The sequence below is a fragment of the Kogia breviceps genome, chromosome 15 (assembly GCF_026419965.1).
Source record: "Kogia breviceps isolate mKogBre1 chromosome 15, mKogBre1 haplotype 1, whole genome shotgun sequence".
In the NCBI taxonomy this organism is placed as follows: Eukaryota; Metazoa; Chordata; class Mammalia; order Artiodactyla; family Physeteridae; genus Kogia; species Kogia breviceps.
This window is the reverse complement of record NC_081324.1, coordinates 23,755,187-23,767,760: the sequence shown is the minus strand read 5'-3', so window position 1 is coordinate 23,767,760 and position 12,574 is coordinate 23,755,187. Positions and strand designations below refer to the sequence as shown.

The 12,574-nt window shown below is 41.5% G+C and overlaps 1 protein-coding gene across 6 annotated transcripts in view; it reads right to left on the bottom strand.

Moving 5' to 3' along the window:
• Positions 1-7,475, bottom strand: part of DYM (dymeclin) — a 383,872-nt gene extending 376,397 nt beyond the window's left edge. For 2 of the 6 annotated variants that reach the window (XM_067015750.1, XM_067015749.1), the window contains exon 1: positions 7,164-7,451. The gene's annotated coding sequence lies outside the window, so the exon portion shown is untranslated. Of the gene's footprint in view, positions 1-7,163 lie in introns of all 6 variants that reach the window. The other 4 variants (XM_067015748.1, XM_067015746.1, XM_059039793.2 and 1 more) reach the window with 3 other exon arrangements.
• Between the last annotated feature and the right edge of the window lie 5,099 nt (positions 7,476-12,574).

Below are 12,574 nucleotides of genomic sequence, written 5' to 3'. Positions count from 1 at the left end.
TATTAAAACCACTGGGGGAATTTCCTGGTGGTCCAGTGGTTAAGACTCAGGCTTTCACTGCCGTGGACCTGGGTTCAATCCCTGGTCAGGGAACTAAGATCCCACAAGCCGCACAGTTCAACCAAAAAAAAAAAAAAAAAAAGTTCATAGATTGATATCAGTATTTGGCAATACTTATCTATGTAAAAAGATATATTCAAAGGTGAAATACATTAAACCTCATTACAAATCAGTATTAAACAGGAACATTTCTGATCAATTTTGATGACAGGAAACAGTAACTTTAAACTCCAATTCAGTAAAATGTTATCCCTTCTCCCCCAAAAGAGATTTCATTCTTCTCATCAGCAAATCTTTATTACCAAAAAAAGAGTTCTCAACCATTATTAGTATTGTATTTTTAATTTCATCGATTAAAAAACTTGAGGAAATTTTTTCTCCCTTGTTTTGCAAGTACCTACAACATATTCTTCATTTTGCCTCTGGGCCCACAAAGCCTAATTATTACGATCTGGCCCTTTACACAAAATGTCTGCCAACCCTTGGCCTAGAAGAATAAACTGAGACAAAGAAAGGTTAAGCGACTTGCCCAAGACCAAGACTACAGAGTTAGAAAGTGACAGACCAGGTTTCAGGCTAAGGCAGTCTGGGTACAGAAACCAAGCTCTTAACCACTATACCACATTGTTCCCATGAACCAAGAACAAGATGTCAAGGAAATAAAGAACAAGAAAAGATACTTGAAACTAAAAATTGATTAAAAAATTCAATAGGCAGGAGAGAAGACAAGCTTAAGGAAACACCCATAATCAAGAACAGAAAGACACATAGAAAACAGGAGACAGAAAATAATAAGACCCATATAAAAGGTCTTAATAGATTAGTAACAGGAGTTCCAAACAGAAAGCACGAACCAAACAGAGGAGCATTAAGTTAAGACACTGTCAAGTTGGGAACTGTGAAGGTGTGAGACTGTACTTTACCTTCATTAACAAAGACAATGAAGCCTCTGGAAGGGGATGAAAAACAATTCATGTCACGGCAACAGCAGTAGCCAGAGTAACATCTTGCATCGGTTTCCTGGGTCCCAATCCCCACAGGTCTTCCAAAGTATTTGGTAAAAATCAGTAATATGTTCACAGAAAAATAAAGCAAATAGGGCTGGGGGCGGGGAAACAAGGTAAACTCAGCTCAGCAGTGATATTTATGCAGTCAGGATAATGTAAACACTGAATTAATCAAGAATTCTTAAGTATCTATACTAAAAGGGCTGGAAGAGGGGGAGAAGGAGGAAGAAGAGGACCTCATCTACCACAACAGGCATCAATAGGTATTACCTAAAATTGATAAATCATAAAATAGCCATTTAGACATATTACTTATAAACACAGTTAAAAGCAGTTATCTCTGGGAACCAGACTAAAAAGGATAGGTAAAGCAGGGTACTGCTGATGTTTTAAAATATTATTATAAATTATTATCTTTTCTAACAATTTGCAATTATTACTTTAAGTAGATATATTAACTTTTAAATACATTGGAGAGAATGTGCTTTACTATTTCACTATCATTGATTCATATAATTCAATGTGCAACTATCAAAAAATAATGCAGGGCTGAAAAAACAAACTAGCAATACCCAAGCTCCATCACACTGGTTATGTAAGCACAACGACTCCGTCAATATTTCCTGAGTGGCCACTATGTGGCCAGCACAATACCAAGAGCCAAAGTTAAAACTGTGAAGGACAGAATTTATTTACAGTTGAGTAAGAGACACAAATAAAGCAACATGAAATTATAATACGGCAACTATTCAAGACTCAGTGAAAGCTTCCCAGAGGTCATGCCATAAAAGCTAAGACGTAGGACTTCCCTGGTGGTGCAGTGGGTAAGACTCTGTGCTCCCAATGCAGGGGGCCCGGGTTTGATCCCTGGTCAGGAACTAGATCCCACATGCATGCTGCAAGCAAGAGTTCACATGCCACAACTAAGGAGGCTGCATGCTGCAACTAAGGAGCCTGCATACTGCAACTAAGAAGCCAGCGAGCTGCAACTAAGGAGGCCGCCTGCTGCAACTAAGACCTGGAACAACCAAATAAATAATTTTTTTTTTTTAAAAAAGCTAAGACCTGAAGGACTGGCCTGTTTGGGTGTGGGGTTAAGAAACTTTTCAAAGTAAGAGAAAAGCATGTGTGTAGGCCTAGGATTAGGAAAAACAGGCAGGGCCCATTCAAGGAACTGAAAAAAGCTCAACATGGCTAGAGTAGGGAGGGAAGCAAAAAGAGCCACAAAGCAAGCTGATGCCTGATAGGGAGACTTACTAAAGGGCATGTCTTCTACTTTGCCCACTGTAACTATAAAATTGCATACATCCCTCAGCCTTCTAGACCAGTGAACTCTTCCCCAATACACCGATGATTTCAAAATACCTAAGTCTAGTCCAGAACTGTCTTATGGGTGCCAGACCATTTATCTGACTACATGCCATACATTACTATCTGGACCCAGAAATCAAGGGCCATATCCTAGAGATGCCAGAGTAAGAAGCTGGAAAAGAGGCTGGGTCCCTGATAACAGCAGAGCCACCATACCGGCCCTGAATTGTCTACCTCTGGACTTCTCTTACGTGAGAAACAAACTAATAACATGTTCAAGCTAGCAACTCTATGTTACTCAGAGACAAACCTAATCTTAACTGACACAGGAGGCTTTGAAAGTATTGTAAGGTGGAGGGTTGCAAAGGTATTTTGAAGGAATAATTGTCAAGATTCAGTGATTGACTTCAGGACTTGCCTGGTGGTCCAGTGGTTAAGACTCTGTGCTCCCAGTGCAGGGCGCCTGGGTTCGATCCCTGGTCAGGAACTAGATCCCACACGCATGCCGCAACTAAGAGCCTGCATGCCACAACTAAAGATCCCACATGCCACAATGAAGATCCCGAGTGCCACAACTAAGACCTGGCACAGTCAAATAAATGAATAAATAAATTTTTTTTAAAAAAAAAGATTCAGTGATTGACTCAATCTAAAAAGGAAACTTATTATCTGTCATATGACATACAAAAAAATTGTTGTTAATTCTTCCAATATCCTTATTGGAGAGTTACAGCCACTTTTGGTGTCTGCATTTTTTAATTGAGATATAATTCACATGTAACATATTAATTTCAGGTGTACAAAACAATGATTCAATATATGTATATAACGTATTACAAAATGATTGCCACAATCAGTCTAGTTAACATCCAGCACCACACACAGTTAATTCTTTTTTCTTGTGACGAGAACATTTAAGATCTACTCTTAGCAACTTTCAAACATATAATACAGTACTATTAACTATAGTCACCATGCTGCACATTACATTCCAGGACTTATTTATTTTATAACTGGAAGTTTGCACCTTTTGACCACCTTCACCCATTTCACCCACCCCCCCCATCCCTCACCTGGTGTCTGCATTTTTATTTATTTTTTTTGTTTTTGTTTTTGTTTGTGGTACGCGGGCCTCTCACTGTTGTGGCCTCTCCCGTTGCGGAGCACAGGCTCCGGACACACAGGCCCAGCGGCCACGGCCCACAGGCCCAGCCACTCCGCGGCATGTGGGATCTTCCCGGACCAGGGCACGAACCCGTGTCCCCTGCATCGGCAGGCGGACTCTCAACCACTGCGCCACCAGGGAAGCCCTGCATTTTTAAAGAATGTAACAAAAACTAGAGAAGATATCAAAAAGTACTGACCAAACTTTCTTAATTTAAAAAAAAAAAAAAAAAAAAAACCAGCTTTCAGTAAACAAGAGCTATCTGTAAAGTTGTTCTCGGCCCTATTAGACTGCTTTGTCTACAAACAGACAAACATGAGTATAACTTAAAACTGCAAGTAGTTTTTAAGAAGTTCAAAGCATTAAGCTCAACTAATAATCTTAGTAGGGAAAATAAGCTTAAAAATAGGCACAGATATATAACAATTCCCATTATGCTTACTGGAAGCGGTAAGCTAAAACACACCACCATCAGAGAGACCAGACCTTCACACTCCAAGGCAGTCAAGACCTTGAGAGCTAAGCTGGAAAGTGGAACCCCTCAGGAAGCAGGATACCAACTACAGGACTTCCTGAAATCCACCTCTAAGATTCAGAGTCTTCTCCCCAATCCTGGGAGAGGAAGAGCAGTAACAGCCATCTTGCCCCTCTGCTTTTCAGGCCCACAGCACTCAACCTCGCCCAGCTGAGTCACATAAGGAAAATTCTAGATGGGAATTCAAGCCCAACTCTCACAGTAGCTCATTCTTCCTGAAAACTTTTTCTCCCTTTGAGTCTTCCTGTTGAATTGGAGGTGCCTCCATCACCCACTGCGACAGAGAGCCCCTGCCCTCTCACTCTGGGCATGGGAACCGTCATTGCCAGAGTGTCCTGTGACTTCAAGTAGCAGCTGAGCATTATATACACTCTGATTACAAGTAAACAATACTTAAAAAACATGAATATGAAAAAGACCGAAACAAAATACAGAAAAACTTTACATGTTATTACATTGTTTTTATATTTAATCTTTTAAAGGTCTCATTTCATTTTCACCAAAGCCTATCCTACAAGTGTCACAGGTATTTCTCACATATTTGTTTACAGTCACTAAAAGGAAAACGGAAGTCCTCTCCAGCACTAACTACTCCCATTATCTACAAAGTGAAAGAGGACACACTGCATTTGCAGCGGCAAACAAAATCACTGATTTCTTAAGTCTCAACAAAATATCCCGAAACATACTGTGACAGGCAGAATAGCAATTCCCAAAGATGTCCACGTCCTAATCTATGGAACCTGTGATTCGGTTATTTTACATAGCAAAAGGGACTCTGCAGATATAATTAAGTTAAGGACCTTAAGTTGAGGGAAATTACCCTGAATTACCCAGGTGTGCCTGATCTGATCACATGGGTTCTTAAAAGTGGAGAACCTTTCCCAGCTGTGGTCAGATGGACTACAGAACAGTCCGAGAGATGCAATGCTGCTGGTTTTGAAGATGGAAGAAGGGGGCCACAAGCCAAGGAACGTGGCGGCCCCTAAAAGCTGGAAGAGGCAAGGAAAGAGATTCTCCCCTGGAAACTTCCCAAAAGGAACACAGGCTTGACACACTGATTTTAGCCCAGTGAGACCCATTTCGGACTTCTAAAATACAGAACCTTAAAAGAATAAGTTTGTATTGTTTTAAGCCATTAAATTTGTGGTGATTTGTTGCAGTAGTCATAGAAAACTAATACACACACATTAAACAACTTCGAACAATATGTGAAATCATCCGGAGGAGAGAAACATAATCAAATTGCCCAAATACTTAGAGCAGTATGAGATATAATAGTTATTTGTGCATTTTGTGGTATATTTCACTTCTATTTTTCTCCTGCCCTCACGAAACTCCATTAAAGAGCCAGCCAAAGTGACGATTCTTCAAGCATTCTGTAGAAGGATGAACCATATTAACCAAGAAAATGGAACAGTCAGCAGAACAGGATTGACTGGAAAAATCAGGAAACAATTAAACTGTATTTTTCGGGAAGTCAAACATCAAAATGTTTGCACTGCTTCTTCAGTATCAAATGGATACCACAATTAAAAACAGTAAATCCTTCTAGATATTAAGAGCTTATTATTAATTTTTTAGGTGTGACAATCATATTGTGGGTATATTAAAAAGAGAGTGACTCAATCTTCCAGAGACATATACTCAAATATTTACAAATGAAATGGAGTTGGGAATAGGAATAGATAGGGCCGTAGATGAAACTAAATTAGCCTGAGTTACTGATTGTTAGAGCTGGGTAATGGGTGTGTGGGGGTATATTACATTATCCGGGTTGAACTTTTCCAAATTTAAAAGTTACAAAAACAAAGTCCTTGACCTACTTATCATAATAATATAGATTTCTTAATATATTTAATAGTTGAAACTCCTTCCTGTAACACTGACCCATCTCAATTTTCTGCCACTTAATCCACATACATCAATTCTTTTATTCCCACTCATTCTGCCCTATTTACTAACCTAATGAGTTTCAGGAAGTCACCTAACCGCTAAAAGGTTGATTCCTCATCTGCAGAATGGAAAAGAGTTATATTTGCCCAGTCTGTCTCTGAGTTGCAGAGAAAATTATCTAAGATAAACAATACAAAGCAGGATAACCATTCAAGAAATCTACATTATTCATAACTTCCATGCTCAGCAGCAACCATTCACCTATTACTATAGATCCCCTTCCCTTCCACCTCCAGGTCCTCTCTTGAGCCCTCAATTCATCTGCCCAAAGCCAGGGTCCGTCTGAAAGGGTACCCTCCTCTCCAACGCCTCCACACACACACCGGTGTTTTCATATCTTTCAGCACCTTCTCTCTACACATCTCTCCCTCCAGCTTTCAAGGATCCCGCTCAATCTATCCTGTGTACCCCTTTGCTGGCCCTATGACAATCATCCCATCCCTTCTCTCTATTTCAGTACTTTCCTAGCAGCTTTATTAACTCACTACTGTTCACAAACACCCGAGCTAACTTCCCACCCTCTCACCTTTCAGTTAAAACACAATCGCTAGTTGCCAGGGAGTGAAGAATAAGGAGTGACTTCTAATGAGTATAGGATTCTTTTTTGGGTGATAAAGATGTTCTTAAATTAGACAGTTGCACAACCCGGTGAATATGCTTTTAAAAAACACTGAGTTAAAAAAAGAACAAAAAACCACTACGTTATACTTTAATTGTACTTTTAAAGGGTGAATTTTATGGTATGTCAATTACATGTCAATAAAAATGTGTATGTCAAAAAAACAATCAATATTATTGCTCACCTTGCCCATCACACGCCCACTTGTCACATCAACCCCATCTTCCGAAGCATCGACTTGCTCTTCGGTATCCCCCCCACCAACTCCCAACACCAGCCTCGGACTGAGGCCCCTCTCACTCTCTTGATTAGCACACCCCCTCACTTCCCGGCTCTAAGTGCCACCGAATCCTGGAAGTGGGGGGCAGCTCTCGTGGCCCCGTCCCCCGCTGGCAGAAGGGACTCTTCTGCCCGGGGGAGGGGAAGGTATCCCCAAACCCGATCTGAGAAGGGGCGGGGGCCCCGCCCGGCTCCCAGGGCCGCGCTGCCAGGGGCGGCGCCACAGCCCACCTGTCTCAGCCGGCGGGGAGATCCGCTTCCAGCTCACGGACGGGCGAACGGGTGGCAGAGGGGACAGAACAAGCCACGGTCGCCGCCGCAGCCGGGTTGGCGCACACCGGCTCAGGCCTCCCTGTTTCCACGTCTCTGCGGCTCCGGCTCCGACTCCGACTCCGGCTCGGCTCCCGCCCGGACAGCGTCAGTGCGGAGGCCCAGGGGCGGGGAGAGAAGAGGGAAGCTACGGAGAACGCTCGGGGTACCGAAAGCCCCGGCGCGCTCTAGCCGGCGGTCACGTGGCGCGCGGCGCGCGGACTTCTGGGAAATGCAGTGCTTCCGGCGTTCAGCATTTCTCCACGCTCCTGCGCCTCCAGGGCAACCGCAAAGCCGCGTGGCAAAACTGAGCAGCTGCTAAACCTTCTTACCTCCGTGCTGCAGTCCTGGCTTACCCTACAGCACTTGTTCTGGTAACTTAACTTCATTAAGGCCCCTGTTCATTCCAACACAATAATCACCCCAAAGTCAAGCAGTTCCTTTTAGGACTCTAAAGAATTGGGAAATAGGAAAATAAAGTTTGATGGAGGCAGAATAGCAGATCTAGAATTGCCTGCAATACTGTCAGAAAGGACAGGTGCAACAGGAAAGAGTGTCAATGTGGTACAGTGGCAAAAGTATGGAATTTGAAGTCAAATGAGCTGAGGTTACCAGATTGACGTCCTTGGGTCCTTATTTCACCTCTCCAGCCAGTTTCCTCATCTAAAATACATATACGGGGGCTTCCCTGGTGGCGCAGTGGTTGAGAATCCGCCTGCCGATGCAGGGGATACGGGTTAGTGCCCCGGTCCGGGAAGATTCCCACATGCCGCGGAGCGGCTGGGCCCGTGAGCCATGGCCGCTGAGCCTGTGCGTCCGGAGCCTGCGCTCCGCAACGGGAGAGGCCACAACAGTGAGAGGCCCGCGTACCACCCCGCAAAAAATAAATAAATAAATAAATAAAATACATATACGGGATCATGATGATACTAACCATACAGGACTATTAACAACGTCAGCAATAATAAACAACTCACATTATGGGTTGTTTTCTACGTGCTATTCATTATTACTTTATTTCTTCAAATAACGCTGTGAGATAGATATCACTGTTATTTCCTTAATATGAACAGTATGTGCCAATACACTCTGAAAAGTACTATAGAGGTCTTACATATACTTTTCAAACTTTTATTGCCAACAAGTTCCCTGAACTTGCAGCATAATTACAGGAAAATATACTAAAACACAAGATACCTGAGAAGCCTAGCTAAAAAAGAGGTGATAAAAATGTTCTGAAATTAGATAGTTTATGGCTATGCAGACATTGTAAACAATACTATGAATATGTGTTCATGATATGTTGAGAGGAAATGGTATGTACAGTATTATCCATTTTCAAAAATAAAGTATATGTATAATACTTATGTATATATGGCCCAAGGGGGAAAAGGCTAAAGGAATATTAGCAATTATTATCTTTGGGAAATGAGGTCATGAATTTTTTTTTAAATAAATTTATTTATTTATTTATATTTGGCTGCATTGGGTCTTCGTTGCTGCACACAGGCTTCCTCTAGCTGTGGTAAGCGGAGCTACTCTTCGTTGCATTGCAGTGGCTTCTCTTGTTGCGGAGCACGGGCTCCAGGCACACGGGCTTCAGTAGCTGCAGCACGCAGGCTCAGTTGTTGTGGCTCGCAGGCTCTAGAGCGCAGGCTCAGTAGCTGTGGCACACAGGCTTAGTTGCTCTGTGGCATGTGAGATCTTCCTGAACCAGGGCTCGATCCCTTGTCCCCTGCACTGGCAGGTGGATTCTTAACCACTGTGCCACCAGGAAAATCCCCATGCCTGATTAAAAATAGTTTTTTCCTACATGTTTTCTAATTTTTCTGCAATAAATATGAATTACATGTATAATTTTATCTTTAAATTACTATAGCAAAAAGAGAGTCAGGCACCAAATCAACCTCAAAGTACTTTTTAATTTTGCCTATACAAAAATCACAGTCTACCTACCTTCCCCAAAGTGACCTAGCAAAAACTGTGAGCATCTATTCAGAACTGTCTTGATAGACCAAGAAGCAGCTTATTCTACTTTGAGGCAATCCTGTTTGTGAAATTTAATATTCCCTCCCTTTTGTATTTTTTGCATGGCTTGAAATAAAAAGTTTCACTAGAAACCAGTGTTCCTAGGCAAATATCATAATGTTGCTAAGAAAACATCATAAATCAGAATATAATAATAGGAATGGTTTTAACAATATGTAATGCATTAGTTGAAGTAGCAGTCCTTTGTAAACTACTTATTGTACATATAATGTGAAAAGTATTATCCTTGGTCAGCAACTTTCAATACTTCCGGCACAAGTATCATGATAACTTTGACTTGACTACTTCAGTGTCTAGTTATTGCAGAAACACTAACAAGAAGGCCATAAACACCCTCCCACTAAATGCAATGTAGTGTCTTGGATTGGATCCTGGAACCACAAAAGGCAATAGTGGGAAAACTGATGAAAGCCAGATAAAGTCTGGACTTTAGTTAAAGATATTGTACCAATGTTAATTTCCTAGTTTTGACAATTGTATATGGTTATATAAGATATTAACATTTAAGGAAACTAGGAGGAGGATATTCGGGAACTGTCTGTACCTTGCAACTCTTCTTAAATTTAAAATTATTCCCTCTGGCAGGCCAAATAATGGCCACCCTGAAGATGTCCACATCCTAATCCCCAAAACCTATGAATATATTAGTTTACATGGCAAAGGGGAATTAAGGTTGCAGAGGGCATTAAGGTCACTAATCAGATGACCTTAAAATAGGGAGATTATCCCCAATTATCTGGGTGGGCCCAATGTAATCACAAAAGTAAAAAGTGAGAGGGAGGCAGAAAACATGAGTGATAAATATGGCTCTAGCAGAAGATCAAGTGATTCAATGTGAGAACCAGGCATTACTGGCTTTGAAAATGGTGAGAGTCTGGGAATGTGGGAGTGGCCTCTAAAATCTGGAATGGCAAGGAAACAGATTATCTCCTAGAGCCTTCAGAAGGGAACACAGTCTTGCTGATACCCTGATTTTAGCTCAGTGAGACTGAGTCAGACTCTCACCCACAGAGCTATAAGACAATAAATTTGTGTTGTTTTAAGCCACTAAATATGTGGTAATTTTTTGTAGCAGTAATGGAAAATGAATACATTCAAAAAATAAAAAAGTAGGGACCTTGGATACGGGTTTGAGCCCTGGTCCAGGAAGATCCCACATGCCACAGAGCAACTAAGCCCATGCGCCACAACTACTGAGCCTGTGCTCTAGAGCCCACGAGGTGCAACTACTGAGCCCACACTCCACAACTACAGAAGCCCACGCACTCTAGGGCCTGCATGCCACAACTACTGAGCCTGTGTGCTGCACCTACTGAAACCCGCGTGCCTAGAGCCTGTTCTCCACAGCAAGAGAAGCCACCGCAATGAGAAGCCCGCGCACTGCAGTGAAGAGTAGCCCCTGCTCACAACTAGAGAAAGCCCGTGCAGCAGCAACGAAGACCCAAAACAGCCAAAAAAACAAAAAAAAATGTATAATTAAAAACAAAACTTCCGAATGGCTACCTGTCTTGCCAACACATTCCCAATCTGCGACTGTACAAATATCCATGCTACTTAGAAAGAAACTGTAAACCAGAAAATGCACAAAAAATTATACTTCACTTCCTAGCTCATTTTGGTTAGACTATTATAAAAACCAGCTGTATCCAGAAACATGTTGAGTTCCATAGGAAAGTCAATCAAGCAATGAAGTATCAAGTGAGTCACTGGAAACATTCGGGTATCTGAAATTGCAGTCCTGCATAACCTCCTCATCCTCCTCACTACTCAGTGACTTTCCAGAAAGATACTTAAAACAAGGACTGGTGCTTCTGATTTAGGATGTCCATTTGGTTCATTCATTCACTTATTCCACTAATATTTACCTAGCAATTCTGTGTGCACTGTGCTTCAGAGCTGGGCCTGACCTCAAGAAGCTGAAGGTCTAGAAGAGGACACAGGCATTATACAATTAAATATTGGGTTAAATTGCCACGAAGAACAAGAACAGTCAGCACAGCCTGGTATCCAGCCCCAAGGAAACAGCTTTTCAAGAAATAAATGGTGAAAAATTAACCATTTTCTGGATGAGCAGGGCCAGTATTTTCAACATCTTAATAATAAAATTTATACCTGCAAAATTGAAATTTCCTTTAGGGTTAAAACAAAGAAACAAATAGAACTGAACTAAATCAACAAAAAATTATTCCAGATGTGCTAAATGCCATCATTGTAATAAATGGTTCCCAATGCAATCAAATGGCCTTGGCTTACATTCTGGTAGAAGAAGACAATTAAATAAGTAAAACAAATTATAATTAACTTAGACCACTTCTCCTTATCTCCTCCAAGACTCTGGTCAAATGTGATATTATCAAGCCTTTCCTTGTTCGCCCTGCATAAAACAGCAACACCTCCCCACCCTCACCTCCTGTCCCCAGACTCCAGCATTTTCCATCCTTTCCCCTCCTTCATCTTCCTACACGGCTTTTAATCACCCCTCCACACATTGAATAGTCATCTGTTTATTTGTCTCCTTGCTAGTGGAATGTAAATTCCCTAAAGAAGGGGTTTTTTGTTTATTGGGATGGCCCAAGGCTCCCATAGGCATGTAGTAAACATTTTTTAAATAAATAATAAACCATTTCACCAGGTGTTATGGATTGAATTATTCTCCCCCATCAAAAAAAAATTCATATAGTGAAGTTCTAACTCCCAGTACCGTAGAATGTGACCTTATTTGGAGATACGGTCTTTATAGAGGCGATCAAATTAAAATGAAGTCATTAGAATGGGTCCTCATCCAACATGACAGGTGCCCTTATAAAAGTGGGAAATTTACAAACAGACTTATATACAGGAAGAATGCCATGTGAAGATGAAGGCAGACATCAGAGTTATGCAACTACAAGCCAAGGAACACGAAAGATTGCCAGTAAACCCTCAGAAGCTAAGGGAGAGGTATGTAACAGATTCTCACAGCCCTCAGAAGAAACCAACACTGCAGACACTTTGACCTCTGACTTCTAGCCTCCTGAACTGTGAGACAATAAATTTCTGTTGTTTAAGACACCCAATTTATGCTTCTATATCACTGCTGTTCTAGCAAACTAATATACCAGGCAGTCCACCACTTGCTTCCCCTACTTTGCCCACGTATGCAAAACTGTGTATTTGACTAAAAAATATCACCAAAGTACTAAATGTTCAATGACAGGGGATTGGATCAATGCATTATGGTACATCCATCCAACAGAATACTGCGCCTTTAAAAAGAAGAATGTAGAAAGTTATTTAATGACTTG